At 40.9% G+C, this 17,685-nt stretch overlaps 1 protein-coding gene across 1 annotated transcript in view; it reads right to left on the bottom strand.

Moving 5' to 3' along the window:
- PPARG (peroxisome proliferator activated receptor gamma) overlaps window positions 1-10,473 on the bottom strand; it is a 152,465-nt gene extending 141,992 nt beyond the window's left edge. The window contains exon 1 of the mRNA XM_049861982.1: window positions 10,346-10,473. The gene's annotated coding sequence lies outside the window, so the exon portion shown is untranslated. The remainder of the gene's footprint in view (window positions 1-10,345) is intronic.
- Between the last annotated feature and the right edge of the window lie 7,212 nt (window positions 10,474-17,685).

Below are 17,685 nucleotides of genomic sequence, written 5' to 3'. Positions count from 1 at the left end.
ATTTTAAACCTCTTGGTATTTTTAAAATTACTTCACAAATTATGTCCAGGCCTCATAATGACCATTTGTAATAGAAGTTTACCTTGACATACTGCTGCATCAGCTGCTATTCACGATTACAAGTTCAATATCTTGTCAGGAGTTAGAAAACCAAATAACTGTATCATGAGGTTATTCCATTTTAGGAAAAAAAAAACCATAATAGAATACCAATTTTTTTTTTTTTTTAAGAAAAAGCTTAAACAAGGGTGGTTTTGAAAGTAAATAACTCAGAAAACTGTTTTTTAAAAACTCTGTTTGCCAGTGTTTGCCAAAGATCAAAGAGATCACGGACCCAAAGAAATCAACAAAACCAAACCTTGTATGGCTGAGAACATGAAGGGGGCTCCCACAGAGAGAGGGTTGTTGGTTTTTTTTTTTTTTTTTTATCTCAAATACAGACTGATCAAGCAAGGAGTACAGGAAAGCCCAATGTATCAAACAAAATTCAGATGTAACAAAAAAGATTTCATGGACTGCCTTACAATGTCTTCAATGCCGCTAAAAGGAATAAAATAGCTAGAGGAGTCTCTATGTTTAATTTACTCCGCCTGGGTCTTTTACTAGCCAGGCTCATAGACGCAAGAAAAACTAAAAACTATGCTTTACAAGTCATATGTTACTGGCTAAACTTTGGAAAACAAAGAACATGCTAAAAACAAATAAAAAGCTGTCCATAACCTCACTATGTTAATATAACTCATATTATTTTTGCATACTCCCTTCCAGGCTTTTTCATATACATATGTTTTTATACGGTTGCAATCAACAGTGCTATCAATAGTCTTTCTTTGCGAGTAGAGGTGTCTCAGTGGTAGAATTCTCCCTATCCACCTGGGTTTGACTTTCTGCCAAGGTACCTCAAATGCAGACACCACACCTGACTGAGACAGACTAAGAAGAAGGACCAACTTTACTGCAGCTAGTAAGTGTCACTATTCTTATTCTAATTTTTACTTTTTTTTTTCAGAGTGGCTAGTAGTTTTCTAAACTGTCATTGATAGCAACTGTGTAATATTCTACCCGTGATTGCTATAGGGTCCCTATGAGTCAGAACTGACTCGATGGCAACGGGTTTGGTTTTTGGTTTTATAATGCTTCTACGAAAATCTTTGTGTATATGGATTTTCCTGCATCCCTCCTTTGGAAAAAGTCCTAGAAGTGGGATTATAACATTGGAATACCCATTACTCAATTGCTTCCTAACCAAAAAAACCAAACTTATTGCCATAGAGTCAATGCCAACTTATAGTGACCCTATAGGCCAGGGTACTACTGCCCCATAAGGTTTCCAAAGGATGTAATTTTTCTGGAGCAGACTGCCACATCTTTCTTCCACAGAGCGGCTAATAAGTTCAAATGGTCGACTTTTATGTTAGCAGCCAAACGCTTTAACCATTGTGCACCACAGCTCCTTAATTGCTTTCTAAGTGGCCTAAATTAATTCATAGTGACAATTACTTCAACTCCTAAATCACAGAATCATAGAATAGAATAAAATAAAATAAAACAATCATTAAAAATCATTAGAAAGGGCATGTTTTCCACTAGTGTTAAACTGGTATTGAGGTTCGCAAATCTGTATCTGTTTCACATGAACCAGTTCTCTATAGCCGCACCAACCTCCATGATCTCAAAAAAATCAGTCTTTAAAGATGCTGTCTTTGAACTTGGAAATTTAGGATTCCGAGAAACCATTGTAAGGTAAGAACCAGTGAAGCCTGAACTAAGAAGCAAGCCAGCTAGCCTCTCTCGACACCAGCTTATTGACAACAACACTGAGCTTCTCTAAGTAATAAAATGTCAAGGCAATGGGGATAATTTTAAAGGATGATTCCAAGAGATTCTACGAATGGGGAAAAATATGGCAAAGAACTGAACCATGAGCAAAGGCAAGGCCTATTAAAAATAATCCAAACTAAGTGCGTTGACAAAAGGGCTTCAAGCCATCAGATGGAATGCAGGAATCATCTTGGACTAGTGGTTCTCAAACAGCATACATGAGAATTACCCGGGTAGGGGGCCTGATAAAACACAGACGGCTGGGTGCCACCCCCAGAGTTTCTGACTGAGGTGGTCTGGGGTGGGGCCCAAGAATTTGCATTTCTAACAAGTTCACAGATGATGCTGGTTGGGGACCACACTTTGAGAACCACTGCCTTAGACCATTGCTTTATTCTTTTTTAAACACTTACTGAATGCCTACTAAGCACTGTGCTATATGCAGGAGAGGGAAACCATGGTGGTGTAGTGCTTAAGAGCTACGGCTCCTAACCAAAAGGGTGGCAGTTCAAAATCCACCAGGGGCTCCTTGGAAACCCTATGGGGCACGTCTATTCTGTCCTATAGGGTCGCTATGAGTTGAAATCAACTTGACAGTGATGGGTTTGGTTTTGGTATATGCTGGAGAACTACAAAAAAAAAAAAAAAAAAAAAACCCATTGCCATCCAGTCAATTCTGACTCATGAGATGCTGGAGAAACAAGGATGAATAAAACTCAGTATCTGCCTTAGAAAGACCAATCATCTACATATTTGTAGACATTGTGCTGTTCTAGTCCTAAAAGCCAACAAATCTGGGGCTTGATGAAAGTGAAGTTCAAAAATATACTATACTGCCTTAAATAAAACCAGGATGCTTCTAATTAATTCCAAATGCTTTAGGGAAGCATGTAGTAACCCTGTATTGGCAAATGCCTGGGTATTTTCTTCACTCTTCTATATTATGCTGACATATGCAAGTAATTTATTGAAGTATCTACATCATTTATACATACATCACTCACATGTTAGTTCTTATCCACGAACTCAATCCACCATAGATAAAGCAAGAGAACTTATACATGTCCTTTTCCACATGTAATCGAAAAGTTGCTTACCCAGGTAATTACCAACCAACAAAAAGAGCATTTAGTAAGGTAAGACTTTGGGATTCTCTGCCTTAGATTCACAGATTTTAGCCAGATTGTGTAAAAAGTGAACAACAAATAAGCATTCTCCTTAGTCAGAAGGCAAGGGGGTGGCCCATACCCAACTGTTACCGCCTTTTAGTTGATTTACCCAAATAATGAGCTTGCTTTTGAGGTGACTGCTAAGTTTCTGTTTCTAACAGGGATACACTGGCTTGCCATAACTACTTTCAGTAAAGATAAATACATAAAGCATGTAGGAATTTTTCTAATCTGTGCATCTGCCAACGAAGTAAGCATTATTGATAACTCTTCAGCATTTTATTTTTTTTCCTGACATGACTGAAAGTCCTCTGTCACTTCAATCTCTTAGGAAGCTAATTAAAAAGTCTGGAAGTGGTAAAAGCGTGAAGAGACTAGGTACTTCCTCTAACATCACAGAAAAAATAAAGGCCCCCTGAAGAGTTAATATTGAGATATTTCATTACCTTAACCAACTCCTAGCTCATAACCCTATCTTTGATAACATTTCCTAGGTACACTGATATGTGGGAATAACAACTTGTTTTCTACAAGGGCAAAATTGGTTCCAGAAAGAATTAAATGTTGTGTTGATTTTTTTTTTGGGGGGGGCTACTCTCATACTTTTAAAAAACTGTTTTATTGTGGTATACAATATGAAGAACATTTGTCAGTTAACAGTTTTTACATGTACAATTTGGTAACATTAATTACATTTCATCCTGATGTCCAACCATTACCACTAACTGTTTCCAAATTGTTCCACCGGCATGAACAGAAACTCTGTGTGTGTTGATTTTTTAAGAGAGAAAATAAAAACAGTACATCTTTCTCTGTCACTACTGTGACGAAGTGGTTAAGTGCTCGGCCGCTAGCCAAAAGGTTGGTGATTCGAACCCACCAGCTGCTCCAAGGGAGAAAGCCGTGGCAGTCTGCTTCCAAGATCACAGCCTTCCAAACCCCACCGAGCAGTTCCACTCTGTCCTATAGAGTCGCTATGAGTTGGAATCGACTACAGGGCACACAACAAAAACACTGCTCCAAATGTTTATTTTCCTATTTTGTTTCACGAGGCTGGCGTTTGGGGAAACTGGGGCACGCATCGCCTTAATTCCTCCTCTCCTGATCCGCTCCCTCAAGCACCAAGCACATTCTCTATTTCTTAAAGGTCTTGTTCTTAGTAGCCTGGAAACTAGAAACTAACTTGCAAATTGTTGCTGATGGTGAGTGCTGCTGAGAATACTGGCATTTTGAAAGTGAACTCTAAGCCTTCAAAGGACACAGATATTTTGAGGGGTGGAATGACAGCCAGTGGGGTAGGGCCCAGGTTGAAGAGTTCTTTCCAGCACTTGACTGCATTCAGGCTGCCCACTCCCCTCACAATACAGGGAAATGCATTCTTTACACAGGTAGGGTAAAAGAGGGTCCTCTTTCTATTTACTTTCTCAGATTCTCTCTTGAAGCGATTTACAGAGCCAGGAAGATTAACAGCACTTGGAGCAATGGTAGAATTTAAAGCTATTCTCAAATTCTATGATGTCACCGACGATCAGGATAAATTCTTAGAAACCAACCTTATATTTCAAGAAGCTGCACAGTAACGATGCAACCTGCTGGCTGTAGGCGTTGAGCATACACAGATCTGTTAAACACTCCTACTCAGGGTATTTCCCTACTGCTCCACCTCCCTTAGAGCTACCTTTTCCTTATCTGTGGTAAACTGTGAAGGACTTCAAACCCCATGCTTACGCTAATCAGAACTCTGCTCAGAAGGTCAGAGAATGTGTCTCAGTCAGTCTTATTCACGTGTTATAATTACCCCGGATGAGTCCACATATTAAAGTGGTTGGGTTTTTGTTTAATAGTGAATTGGTTAACACTAGCAATGAATTTATTTTCTAAATTCCGTGAAAAAAATTCCGTGAAGCAGGCTAAAAATCTTTTCTACACTGATACTGAATCAAATTGCCACCGAACCAAACCATTATGTGATCTAGTTGAAATCCTGACTGGAATGTTTAAAATCTCTATTTTAATTGATTCACGTTGCCTGACTCGATGACTTCATTCTTTTCCTTTATGTCTGAGAAACTGCAGTAGAGAAAGAAAACTCACTACACTCTGTTCCACATAGATTTTCCCGTTAAAATTGGCCTGGTCATAGCTGAAGGTACTGCAATGACTCTGAGAAAGCCAAGGGATTCTATTAAGAGAGTGGAAGTCCATGCTGCTTTCCTCTCCCAAAGGGTCAGGGGACACTCACTCTCCCTACAAGCACTGGCTTAAGTCTTTCTTTGGTAGCAGTGATGGCTCAGTGGTAGAATTCTCCCCTTCCATGTGCGAGACCTGGGTTTGATTCCCAAACAACGTACCTCAAGTACAGCGACCACCCATGACTAGGACAGACTAGGAAGTAGGGCCAACTTGACCACAGCTAACAACAACATAAGCCTGTCTTTGCTCTCTACTTTCACATCATTTCAGTTATGTCTCTCCTTGGGCTTTGAATAGCTCCATATTCCTGTGAACAGAGTGGTCTGTCAACACACTGCACAATTCAGGCCTGGGTAGGGTAGACACAGTTGCTCATCCTCCCCCACTGGCCGTAACTCTGCAGGCAGAAGCCTTCTCTCACCCCATGTGACTAGCTCTTCCAGATTCCCAAAGCGCCACTAGGTATAGGTCGCCTGTTGGACACCTTCAGTCCAAGTTTCTTGTTTTCTTGCACAGGAGATACTTCACCATAAAATGTATTATTTAGCAATGCATAAGGAGAATTTAAAATTTGAATGAGGCGCAGTTAATTATACACTTTTCCAATTACTTCCTACTAGTACATTGGTGGGTTATTAGGAGGCATGTTAACTTTTCAAGCCACTGAAAGACGATTTGATTATTGCTCTTAAAAAAAGACCTAATCTTAAGGACAAGCACCAGTCACTATTTTGTCTTTCAGGCTACAATGCTGAACTGTCCTCTGATCGGAAGGTGTAAACAGGCCTCATTAGAAAACAAGCTTGCTGCTGGGTAACACACATTCAGTACTTGCAGGGTGAACCATAAGAATACGTAAAGAATAAAACTTTATCAAATAAAAACTCAGTTTGTGTCTTTTTGACGCATTAGACATACAATATCAACCCAAGAGGATCTACACTACGTCTATGTAGGACTCACAAAGACGATAAAAATAATTGTTAGACTGATTCTTTGTCAAAAGTCATCAAGGAATAGGAAATACAATTTTAAATTAAATAATGATGTAATATTCTCAGATATTTTATAAGTTGATCATGACACGGCAATGTCAAAATTAGTACTCCAGTGAACTATTAACATTTGTTAAGAGTTAGCGATGATAGAAGGCTCTATAAAATAGTAACTTAATTAAATCAGGGCCTAGGTCATATCATTTAAGATAAAACAAGTTTGCTGATAAAGTCTTAAAATCATACAAAAAAAAAAAGCAATGGAAAAATAACAGCGTTAATTTTCCTATTTCACAGATGAGGAAATTACAAGTTAGAGGGGATAAGTGACTTGTTCCAGCGAGACAGCGGGGAAACAAGAATAATTAGAACAGTAGAAAATGTAAGCATTCATACTCTGAATTAAATACCTCATATTAAAATAGTGATGTGCATTTACAGTTGAAGAGAAACATTAAGCATACATAAACCTGTTTTCTAAAATAAAAAATAATTTAAATATATAATATCATCAGTGATAGTTTTTCTCTTAACAACTATAAAAAAGTTTCCCAAAACACAGCCTATTGTATTTGGGCCAATTCCCTTCCAAATACCTCCTTAAGTATTTTGGGTAAATAAAAATTAAAAATGACATTTTTATTAAATTACAACTTTAAAACATATACCGTATACCTCCCTCAAATTTCCCTCTGGGTTGTGAGAAAGAGTAAATAAATCTATAGGAAGATTTCCAATAATCTTCAATCCAAAATTCTGATCTCGTACACTCTTAAACTAACTGAAGTATTATATGCTGGAGCTATCTACGCGTGCAAAGTGGTTATTCACAGATCTTATTGTACTTTTGTGGAGTCATTCGATCTGTTTCAAAGCAACCAGGTAAGCAACTAAAATGATTGCCCTTCTTGTTGCTTTGAGTTAGGCCTTAAGAGTGAAAACAAGGAACGGCTTTAGGGATCAACTATCTTCATGTGGAGATCTGCTAGGAAAAATAAGAATAGCAAGTCAGAACTTCAGTTTAATCATTTTTAAAAGGGGGCATCTGTTTACACTTATATACGAGTGACTTAAAGTCCTCTTGATTTGTGTTTAAAAAATTACCTCACAACTAATACTTATTTAGTGGAATCGTCAGAGAAAAACTTCTAGTACGTTCGCCACACAGTATGACAGATATTTCCAAGTTTAAGTAACAATGAATTCAGCAGATAAATTAGAAGGACCAGACTTTTCTGTCCTATCCTTTGGGCATATATAGATCTTGTGAAAGAAGTACGGGCCGGGACGTATAAAACATTTGGAAAGTATTATTTTAACATTTTTTTCTACTTCATGAAAATCCTGTTATTTCAAATATAATGGCAAAACTAAATGAAATGTTTGCATCATCAATACTTCTATAAGCTTTCACAGTAGCCCCTTTCACACAGCTTTGACACACGTAATTGATTATCTTGGAATTAAGGTTAGCGGCAAACATCCTTATCTTCAGAGAATTATGGAAGAGAGAAAATAAGTATTTGTATCCATATAACTTGCTGATAAAAAAGTGGTTAGCTGTAATCACAAATGTATTTCTAACTCCAAGTCCTAAAGTCACATTTTTTTCTCCTACAGAAATTTTAAAAGTCTTAGAAATTTGTAAACACTGATTTTTTAAAAAAAAAGTAATTTATTATTTTTAAAAAGTAGTTCGGAAATATACAAAGAATGAACATTCAGGCAATTAGTTTCTTCAAAGAAAATAGTGTATTCAATTATTAAAAACTGCAATCGCAAAAAATATTTTCAAAATACTCTAAGAAATAATATGATGCTGGTGGACACGCTAGTTTTAACTTAAAAAAGAAATGATGTTCTTTTTAGTTTAAAGGAATGAGAAAACAACGCCCAAAAAATCTTTAGCCTGGAATTCTTTAAAACTTTATACCTCGCTGATGTCAACAGCAGTTATAATTTTCATATAGTTACATGAAACTACTTTTACAGTCATCCTTGTAAACTCTAGAAAATAAAATTTAAGTCTGAAAAAGAGTCTCTGATTTAAAAACAAAAGCATCACTAGTGGTTATTTTTTCCTTCCAGTGAATTCACAAAGGATTGAGATGACCACCAGTTGAATCTAAGATCCTTTAAGATACAAGTATCAGCAAGTTAAATATCAAATAGCATAAATTTTAAATAAAGGAGAAACTGTATGTGAAATGTGCAGTAAGACAAAAATGAATGGTTTTGTAACAAACTTCATTTTTTGGCTAACATGACATTTAGTTTTACATTTTCTTACATTAAAAAAATGGATAATGCCAGACTCGTATTGAGCTCCAGAGTGAATCTGATTGACAGTATACAAGACAAAGATTATTTTAAAACTTGGTCAGAATCTTTCAGAATATCCCTCCAAATGCTAACTGGTAGCATTGATGAGTGTTTTCTGTAAAATGTTCCTCAGAATGGAAAGTGTGTCTTCTCAAGGGAGAAGACACAGGGAACGTCTATGTTAGTCCTCAGTGAAAACAGAAGGGGTTTCTAAGTCATCTGGCACCACCAAGTCAGTTCTGCTTTCAGTCAGCAATTGATCATAAAAGCTAAGGACAGGAGCGTCGCTATAGTACACCTGAGGTCTGCGGAAGATCTGCCCAGGTCCTCCCTGAAGAAGTTATTCATTGTTCTCTTAATCACTCCAGTTAAAGTTTGTCTTTCAGCAGATGTTAAAACACTGCACTTGGAAATCAAGAATTTCTTCACCAATGGGGTCTCTATGACTCAATACATCATCTTGTCCATTTTATTTTCAAACAATAATTTTCAGGAAGCAATTTTACATTTCGTTCCTCATCTTGAAAGAAGAAAACTTTTAGTTTCTTCATGGCGGACTACTCTGTTTAAACTTGATTTCTCTGAGAGTAATTATTGACACTATTTTTCCAACAGATAGCCTCAGACCCATGTGAATTAGATTCGTATTGTAAAGCAAGAGCATAACAAAATAATAATAATAAATGATCCTGTGAATGTTGGACATTATCACCAACACATTTCAACAAAATGCAATTAACAGTGAGTTGACTCACCTAAATAATGGACGTTAACAAGCAGAATTTAGAAAGACAGCCTCCTGATCACCAGCAGAAGTAAAGGACCCTTCTTTACCTAACAACTGACCTTATATAAAAGTAGCAAAGAAGTTACTCCCAGTTTCTGCCCTCTTACCTTTGGCTCCTCCCAAATACCAAGGCATAAAGTACCACGACTACACACCCACTTTCCACCCCCAGCACCTATGGACCAGTGAATTCTGTTAGTCCAGCCTACCCCTACCTGCCGCAATTAGACTACCAAGAGAAGTCTTCAACGCATGGCACCTTCAGGAGCCTATACTATAGGAAGTTTACCGTTTCCAAGTGCCTGGGGAGTGGTGCAGGAGGACGGCCTTCTCCGTCCCCCACCAACCGGAGGAAACCTGCCCAAATCCCAGCCCTTCCACTCAGCTCAGGGCCAGCACTGCGCTTAAGGGCACAGGGGTGACCCCAACTGTGCCCTCCCTTAGCTGTCACCGCGATCGGCACACACCGCGCGCAGCCTGAGTTGTGAGTTAGCAGGAGGAACCCACTGCCGCCAGACCGACAACACCGGTCTCCAGGCTTCTTTGTCCCGGGATACTCTGCCCCGAAGTCCCCCTCAGGCAGCTCCCTGACGCCTGGGCACCTTCTCCACAGCCTCGAGGGAGGGGGCTCTCCTGGAACCTCAAGACGCACTGGCTCGTGTCGTGCCTACTTCTGCCGGGACCGCAGTCCCCGCGTTCAGCGTGCTGCCCGTGCCCTCCACTGCCTGGTTTGTTCAGTCTGGGACATCTTCTCGGGACGTGACCCTCAACCCAGGTCCCCTCGGCCGGCGACCCCTCAGCCAGTGGCCTGTCAACCCGCGACCTCGTCAGCCCCGGTCCCCTCAGCCTGTGACCTCTCTGCCCATGACCCCTCAGTCCCCGAGCCCTCAGGCCGTGATCCCAGTCCCTCAGCCCTGACCCTCCTCGGCCCCGGACCCTTTGCCTGGTCCCTTTTGCCGAGACCCCTCTGCTTGGTCCCCCTCGTCGCTGGCACCCGAAGCCCCTTTCCGCCCGGGCCCCAGCCCCAGCCCCGGTGTCCCGCCGAGCTCGAGTCTGACCTGCGGCGGCGGCGTGGCGCTTCGGTCCGGTGTCCTGCGGCCGACCCGAGCGCCCCGGGCCGCGGCTCCGGCTCCGGCTGGGGCTCCGAGTGCGGTGGAGCCCCGCCTGGCGTGGCCGAGCGGGGCCGGGGCGGGCGGGGCGGGCGCGGCGGCCGCGCGGGCGGGGGCGGGGTGGGGGCGGGAGTCTGGCGCCCCTGGCCCGGCCCCGCCCCCGGCCCGGTGCGTCCGCGCGGCCGGAGGTCCCGCGCCCCAGGGGCCGCGCCCACAGCGCCCGCACCCGGGGACGCGCTCCGTTCCGCGTCCTGGGCGCACAGTAAGTCCGCCTCACCCTTGGGGCTCCCCTTTCTGGAGCGCCCGCCCTGTGCCCCGCACTGACTACCTAGTCTCATTTGTTCCTCGGAGCCACCGCTGGGAGGCGGCCCAGAAATGTTCCCATTTCACAGAGGAGGGACCTAAAGTCCAAGATGCCCAGGGTCGTCTCAGGTGTCCGCTTCCGGAGGCCGACCCTCCTTCTTGCCGCCAGTGTTTCTTGCCCTTCTCACAGGGGTCTGCGAGATTTTTGAGATTTTCTCTTTCCAATGACATTCATATATTAAAAAAAAAAAAAAAAATTGGGGGCCAACCAAAAAAATAAAAAAAGAAACCAAACCCATTGCCCTGGAGTGGATTCTGACTCATAGACACCGTTTAGGACAGAGTAGAACTGCCCGATAGGATTTACAAGGCTGTAAATCTTTAAGGAAGCAGACTGCCACATCTTTCCCTCTAATAGTGGTTGGTGGGTTCAGCCGCGGAGCTGTGCCAGCAGGGCTCCTTTTATTTGGGGCCACCTGGTCTTTATCCTGTAACCCAAAGGTGCTGCACACATGGGGCGCCCAGCCCTTTGCATTTGTAATTTACGTCAGTGTTTATCAGTTACTTAAAGTGAGAGAGCTTACTTTTAATCATTAAAAGCGTTTCTTAAACTCATTAACCGAGTTCTTCAATTCTTTAACAGTTTTTTTACACTGAAGAACCGTGAGACATGGGTGCGGGTGGAGGGGGTGCGGGAATCTAGTTTTCAAGTTCGAGAAACTGTTTTGGCGGCAAGCTGCGTCATGAAAATGTGTGCTATGTGCACCGTGGGCAGCTTCTGGACTCCCCATCATGACTTGCCAAAAGAGAGTGGGCAGATGCCCAGTCAGGAAGCCTCTGGCCTCCTGGATTTGAGGCCTTACTTTCTTTCCCTCCTTCCCAACCTCATTTATTGAGTGTTATGGATCGAATTGGGTGCCCCTAAAACATATGCGTCAGTTTGGCTAGCCCATGATTCCCAGTATTGTCATTGTCCGCCATTTTGTCATCTGATGTGATTTTCCTGTGTGTTGTAAATCCTACCTCTATGATGTTAATGAGGTGGGATCATCGGCAGTTATGTTAATGGTAGGACTCAATCTACAAGATTAGGTTGTGTTTTAAGCCAATCTCTTTTGAGATGTAAAAGACAGGAGCAAGCAGAAAGACAGGGGGACCTCATATCACCAAGAAAGTAGGTCCAGGAGAAGAGCACATCCTTTGGATCTGGGGTCACTGTGCTGAGAAGCTCCTAGTCCAGGGGAAGATTGATGACAAGGATCTTCCTCCAGAGCTGGCACCCTGAATTTGGAGTTCTAGCCTCCTAAACTATGAAAGAATAAATTGTTATTTGTTAAAGCCATCCATTTGTGGTATTTTTGTTACAGCAGCACTAGATAACTAAGACACTGAGCGTCCTCTTCTAGGGGAGGCAAAGATGAATAAAGCCTTGCCTTCAAGAAGCTTATCAACTACCTGTAGTTCCCCTGATTGTTCTCCAGCCCTATAGCATCTTAACTTGTTGGGGTTGCCTGGCTCTTTTCCCTATAGTGCAGAAGGACCTCATTTAGGGTTGAAGCTAATTTTTTGGAGGATGAGTACCAGTAACGAGAAGGTTCGGGGCTTGCATCAACAGATTCATGTCCTTGCTCTTCACAGTCCACAAATATGAAGAGCCACAGCTGTATAGGGACTTCAGAGAAGACCGTTTCATTGACCACTTACCCCATTTCTTTGCCTGCCATTTAGGTAGTCAGGTTGACATGGATCAACATTCTACACTCATACACAGAAATGCTGCAGGCATCCGACCTTCTTGTTCATTCCAGAGTCCCAGTCTGCTGGGGCTTTTTATAACAGCTTTATCGAGATATAATTTATGTACCATAAAATTTAAATGTACCATTCAATGATTTTTAGTATATTTACAGAGTTGTGCAACCATCGCCATAATCTAATTTTACATTTTTCATCACCCTTAAAAGAAACCTTGTACCCATTAGTGGTCACTCACCTCAGCCCTAAGCAACCACTAATCTCCTTTCTGTCTCTTTAGATTTGCCTATTCTGGTCATTTTATGTCAACAGAATCATATAATATGTGGTCTTTTGTGACTGGTTTCTTTTACTTAATGTTTTCAAGGTTCATCCATATTGCAGCATGAAATCAGCACTTCATTTTATGACCAAATAATACTCCATTGTATGAATATACCACATTTTGTTTATCCCCTCAACAGTTGATGGACATTTGGGCTGTTCCACTTTGGGGCTGTTAAAAATACTGCTGCTTTGAGCATTCATGTATAAGTTTTTGTGTGGACATACGTTTTCATTTCTCTTGGCTCTAAAATCATATAACTCTATGCTTCACTTTTTAAGGAACTGCCAGACTGTTTTCCAAAGTGGGTGCACCGTTCTACCTTCTGACAAGCAATGTATAAAAAAACCAAATTTCTCCACATCCTCCCCGAAACCCATTATTATTTTTCTTTTTGATTATAGCTATCATAGTGTGTGGCAGGTGGTATCTCATTGCATGGTTTTGATTTTGCATCTCCCTATTGATTAATTACTGATGTTGAGTATTTTTTCATGTGTTTGTTGGCCATTTGCATATCTTTGGAGAAATGTCTTTTTAAATTCTTTGCTTATCTTTTAATTGCCCATTTTTGTCTTTTTTGATTGTTGAGTTGTAAGAGTTCTTTATATACAAGTCCTTTTTTTATGTAAGTCCCTTATCATATATATACTTTGTAAATATTTTCTCCCATTCTGTGGATTGTCTTTTCACTTTTTTGATGATGCCATTTGAAATACAAGAGTTTTTAATTTTTATGAAGTCCATTTTTATTATCTCTTTAAATGTATCATTGCCAGGATCCCTGGTGGCACAGTGGTTAAGAGCTTGGCTGCTGAGCAAAAGGTCGGCAGTTCGAATCCACCAGCTGCTCCTCCGAAACCTTCTGGGGCAGCTCTGTTGTACCCTAAGGGTTGCTATGAGTTGGAATTGACTTGACGGCAATGGGTTTATCATTGCCTAACCAATTTTTTATAACTAAAATGTGGTGTAGTGGTTGAGACCTATGGCTGCTAACCAAAAGGTCAGCAGTTTGAATCCACTAGGTGCTCCTTGGAAACTCTATGGGGCAGCTCTACTCTGTTCTATAGGGTCACTGTGAATCAGAATTGACTCGACGGCAGTGGGTTTGGTTTTTTTGTTTGTTTGTTTGTTTTAAACCAAAGCCGTGAAAATTTATTCCTGTGCTTTCTTCTAAAAGTTTATAGTTTTGGTTCTTACATTTAGGTCTGGGGTCCATTCTGAGTTAATTTTTGTGTATTCTGTGAGGTAGAGGTCAATCTGATTTTGGTGGGAAATTCCCATAATTTAATAATGGTCACTGGGGGAGTCCCACCACAGAAAACTCGTAACTGGTGCAATACTTTAAAGTTGGTCTGAATACTTTCTGAACTCCCTTTGCAATCAAAATTTCCTGATTTTGGAAGTGATCTGTGGTTAGTTAAGCCTATAAATGTAAGAAGTTAAGCAACATAAGTAGAAATAGCATAAATCTGTTTTTCAAACTACTGGTCATGACCCATTAGTGGGTTATGAAATCAATTTAGTAGGTCATAACCGATACTGTTTTTTAATGAAGTAAAACAGAACAGAATAGAAAAAAGAACTTAGCAGAATGCATCTCCTTTCTGTGTTAAAGAAAGTGCTGCTTCATAAAATTTGTGTGTTATGTTTGTGTGTATCAGGGCTGGGTGTAAAATGTGTTACTTACTGTGGGCCACATTTTTAAAAGTTGGAAAAACATTGTGTAAACTACAGTTGCAGAATTCTTTCATTCCACATTTATTATGTGCTTATATTTTCTTTTTTTATTGTGTGCCAGGCCCTCTGCTAAGTGATGGCGATAAAGTGATAAACAGCACACTGCCTCCACCCAGCACCGGTGCACATATGCAGATTCTAGAGACAAAAGTTTGAGCCTCAGTTCAGATTTCCCATCCACAAGAACTTCTTCCAGTACTGGTATTTGCTCCTGTGTGTACCCCATCCCCACTGTTTTTTGTTTGTTTGCTTCTTGCAATTAACCCTCAGTTGGTTTATCTCCTTTGAGATTTGCAGATATATTTGCTTTTCTTCCGGCTAGGAGAACTTTGTTCCCAGGCTCGTAATTGCATACTATGCTTATTGTATTGGGAAGGAAGTACAGGTCTAGTAAGGGGAGTTGACCATAACTGAATTGATTTCCATTTTACTCCAACTATATTTAAATTGGCTCCTCTGACAGAATACAGGCATTTTAAAATGATGTTATGTTGCTTTTTCGGGGAAAAATTAAAAATCATGGCAAAATTTTTCTTTCAGTTATTTTCCAAGGATTCAGAAAGTCAGGATGTTAGCATTAACAGTGACATCCAGCCATTTTGCACAGACTGATCTTCAGTCAATGAGCTGCATTTACAGCAGCTGTGTTTTGGTTTTTTTGTGTACAATCATAGCTCTGACACTATGCATCCTCTTTACTTGAGACACTATTTATCTCTAAAATCTAGACCCTGAAAATTCCCAGGAGATTTAGAAGATCTTAATTTACAATTAAAAAGTTATAGTTAAAAATCAGTTGGATTCCTAGAAACCAAAAAAGAGACCTTTGAAAAGGAAATCAGAAAAGCAATACCATTTATAATAGCCCCTAAAAAAAAAAAAAAACCTTAGGAATATATAACCAGGGATATAAAAGACCTGTATAAAGAAAACTACAGAACACTACTGCAAGAAACCAAAAAAGACCTACATAAATACAAAAACATACCATGTTCATGGATAGGTAGACTCAACATTGTGAAAATTTCAAGTCTACCCCCCCCCCAAAAAAAGGAGCCTACAAATACAATGCAGTCCTGATCCAAATACAAACAGCATTCTTTAACGAGGTAGAAAAACTAATCATTAACTTTATATGGAAAAGAAAGAGGCCCCAGATAAGTAAAGCACTATTGAAGAAAAAGAATAAAACAGGAGGACTCCACCACCTGATCTCAAAATCTACTATACAGCTGTTGTGTTATTGTTAGGTGCTGTCAAGTTGGCTCTGATTCATAGCAACCCTATGTGCAGGATGGTCCTGCATCACCCTCACAATTGTTTTTATGCTTGAGTTCATTGTTACAGCCACTGTGTCAGTCCATTTCATTGAGGGTCTTCCTCTTTTTCGCTGACCTTCTGCTATACCAAGTGTCTTGGTCATCTAGTTCTGATATAACAGAAATACCACAAGTGGATGGCTTTAACAAAGAGAAGTTTATTCTCTCACAATCCAGTAAGCTAGAAGTCCAAATTCAGGGTCCCAACTCCAGGGCAAGGCTTTCTTTCTCTGTTGGCTCTGGAGGAAGGTCCTCATCATCAGTCTTCCCTTGGTCTGGGAGCATCTCAGTACAGGAACCTCAGGTCCAAAGGACGCACTCTGCCCCCGGCACTGCTTTCTTGGTGATATGAGGTCCCCATGTCTCTCTGCTCGCTTCTCTCTTTATATCTCAAAAGAGACTGGCTTAAGACACTACCTAATCTTGCAGACCTCATCAGTATAACTGCTGCTAATCCATCTTATTACTTCATAGTGATAGGATTTACAACATATAGGAAGATCACATAAAATGGTGGATAATTATATAATACTGAGAATCATGGCCCAGCCAAGGTGACGGATATTTTGGGGGGACACAATTCAATCCATGACACCAAGCACGATGTCCTTCTCCAGGGACTTGTCCCTCTTGATGACACGTCCAAAGTATGAGAGATGAAGTCTCCGCATGCTTGCTTCTAAGGAACATTCTGGCTGTACTTCTTCCAAGACAGACCTGTTTGTTCTTCTGGCAGTCCATGGTATATTCAATATTCTTTGCCAACACCATAATTCAAAGGCATCAGTTCTCTGGTCTTCCTTATTCATTGTCCAGCTTTCACATGCATATGAGAAGATTGAAAATGCCATGGCTAGGGTCAGGCACACCTTAGTCTTTAAAGTCACTCTTTGTTTGTTTTTTTTTTTTTTAACCTTTTAAAGAGGTCTTTTGCAGCAGATTTGCTCAATGCAATGTGTTGTTTGATTTTTTGACTGCTGCTTCCATGGGTGTTGATTGTGGATCCAAGTAAAATGAAATCTTTGACAACTTCATTCTTTTCTTCGTTTATCATGATGTTGCTTATTGGTCCAGTTGTGAGGATTTTTGTTTCCTTTATGCTGAGGTATAATCCATACTGAAGGCTGAAGTGCTTCAAGTCCTCTTTGCTTTTCTTCCACTTTCCATATACCCAAAAACCCATTGCCGTCAAGTCAATTCCGACTCATAGTGGCCCTATAGGACAGAGTAGAACTGCCCCATAGAGTTTCCAAGGAGCTCCTGGCAGATTTGAACTGCCGACCTCTTGCTCAGCAGCTGTAGCACTTAACCACTACACCACCAGGGTTTCCTATGCTCCATATATTCTGTTTATTCTCTCACTGATGAAAAAGCCTCATGGAAGAAGGACTACTCTCCTGGGTGTGTCATGGAAGCTCCATAGACACATCCAACCTCCCTGCGGGACCGAATTACTGGGCTGAGGGCTGGGGACCACAGTCTCTGGGAACATCTAGCTCAATTGGCATAACATAGTTTATAACAAAAATGTTCTACATCCCACTTTGGTGAGTTGCATCTGGAGTCTTAAAAGCTTGTGAATGGCCATCTAAGGTACTCCACCAGTCCCACCCTGTCTGGAGCAAGAGAGAATGAAGAAAACCAAAGACACAAGATTAGTCCAAAGGATTAATGGCCCACAAACTACCACAGCCTCCACCAGAATGAGTTCAGCACAACTTATAGACAGTGCCTGGCTACCACCACCAACTGCTCTGACAAGGATCACAGTAAAGGGTCCCAAACAGAGCTGGAGGAAAATGTAGAACAAAATTCTAACTCACAAAAAAAGATCAGACTTACTGATC

Source organism: Elephas maximus, chromosome 20 (genome assembly GCF_024166365.1).
Source record: "Elephas maximus indicus isolate mEleMax1 chromosome 20, mEleMax1 primary haplotype, whole genome shotgun sequence".
NCBI classification, from domain to species: domain Eukaryota; kingdom Metazoa; phylum Chordata; class Mammalia; order Proboscidea; family Elephantidae; genus Elephas; species Elephas maximus.
The sequence above is the reverse complement of the archived record's forward strand: the minus strand, read 5'-3'. Positions and strand labels throughout refer to the sequence as shown.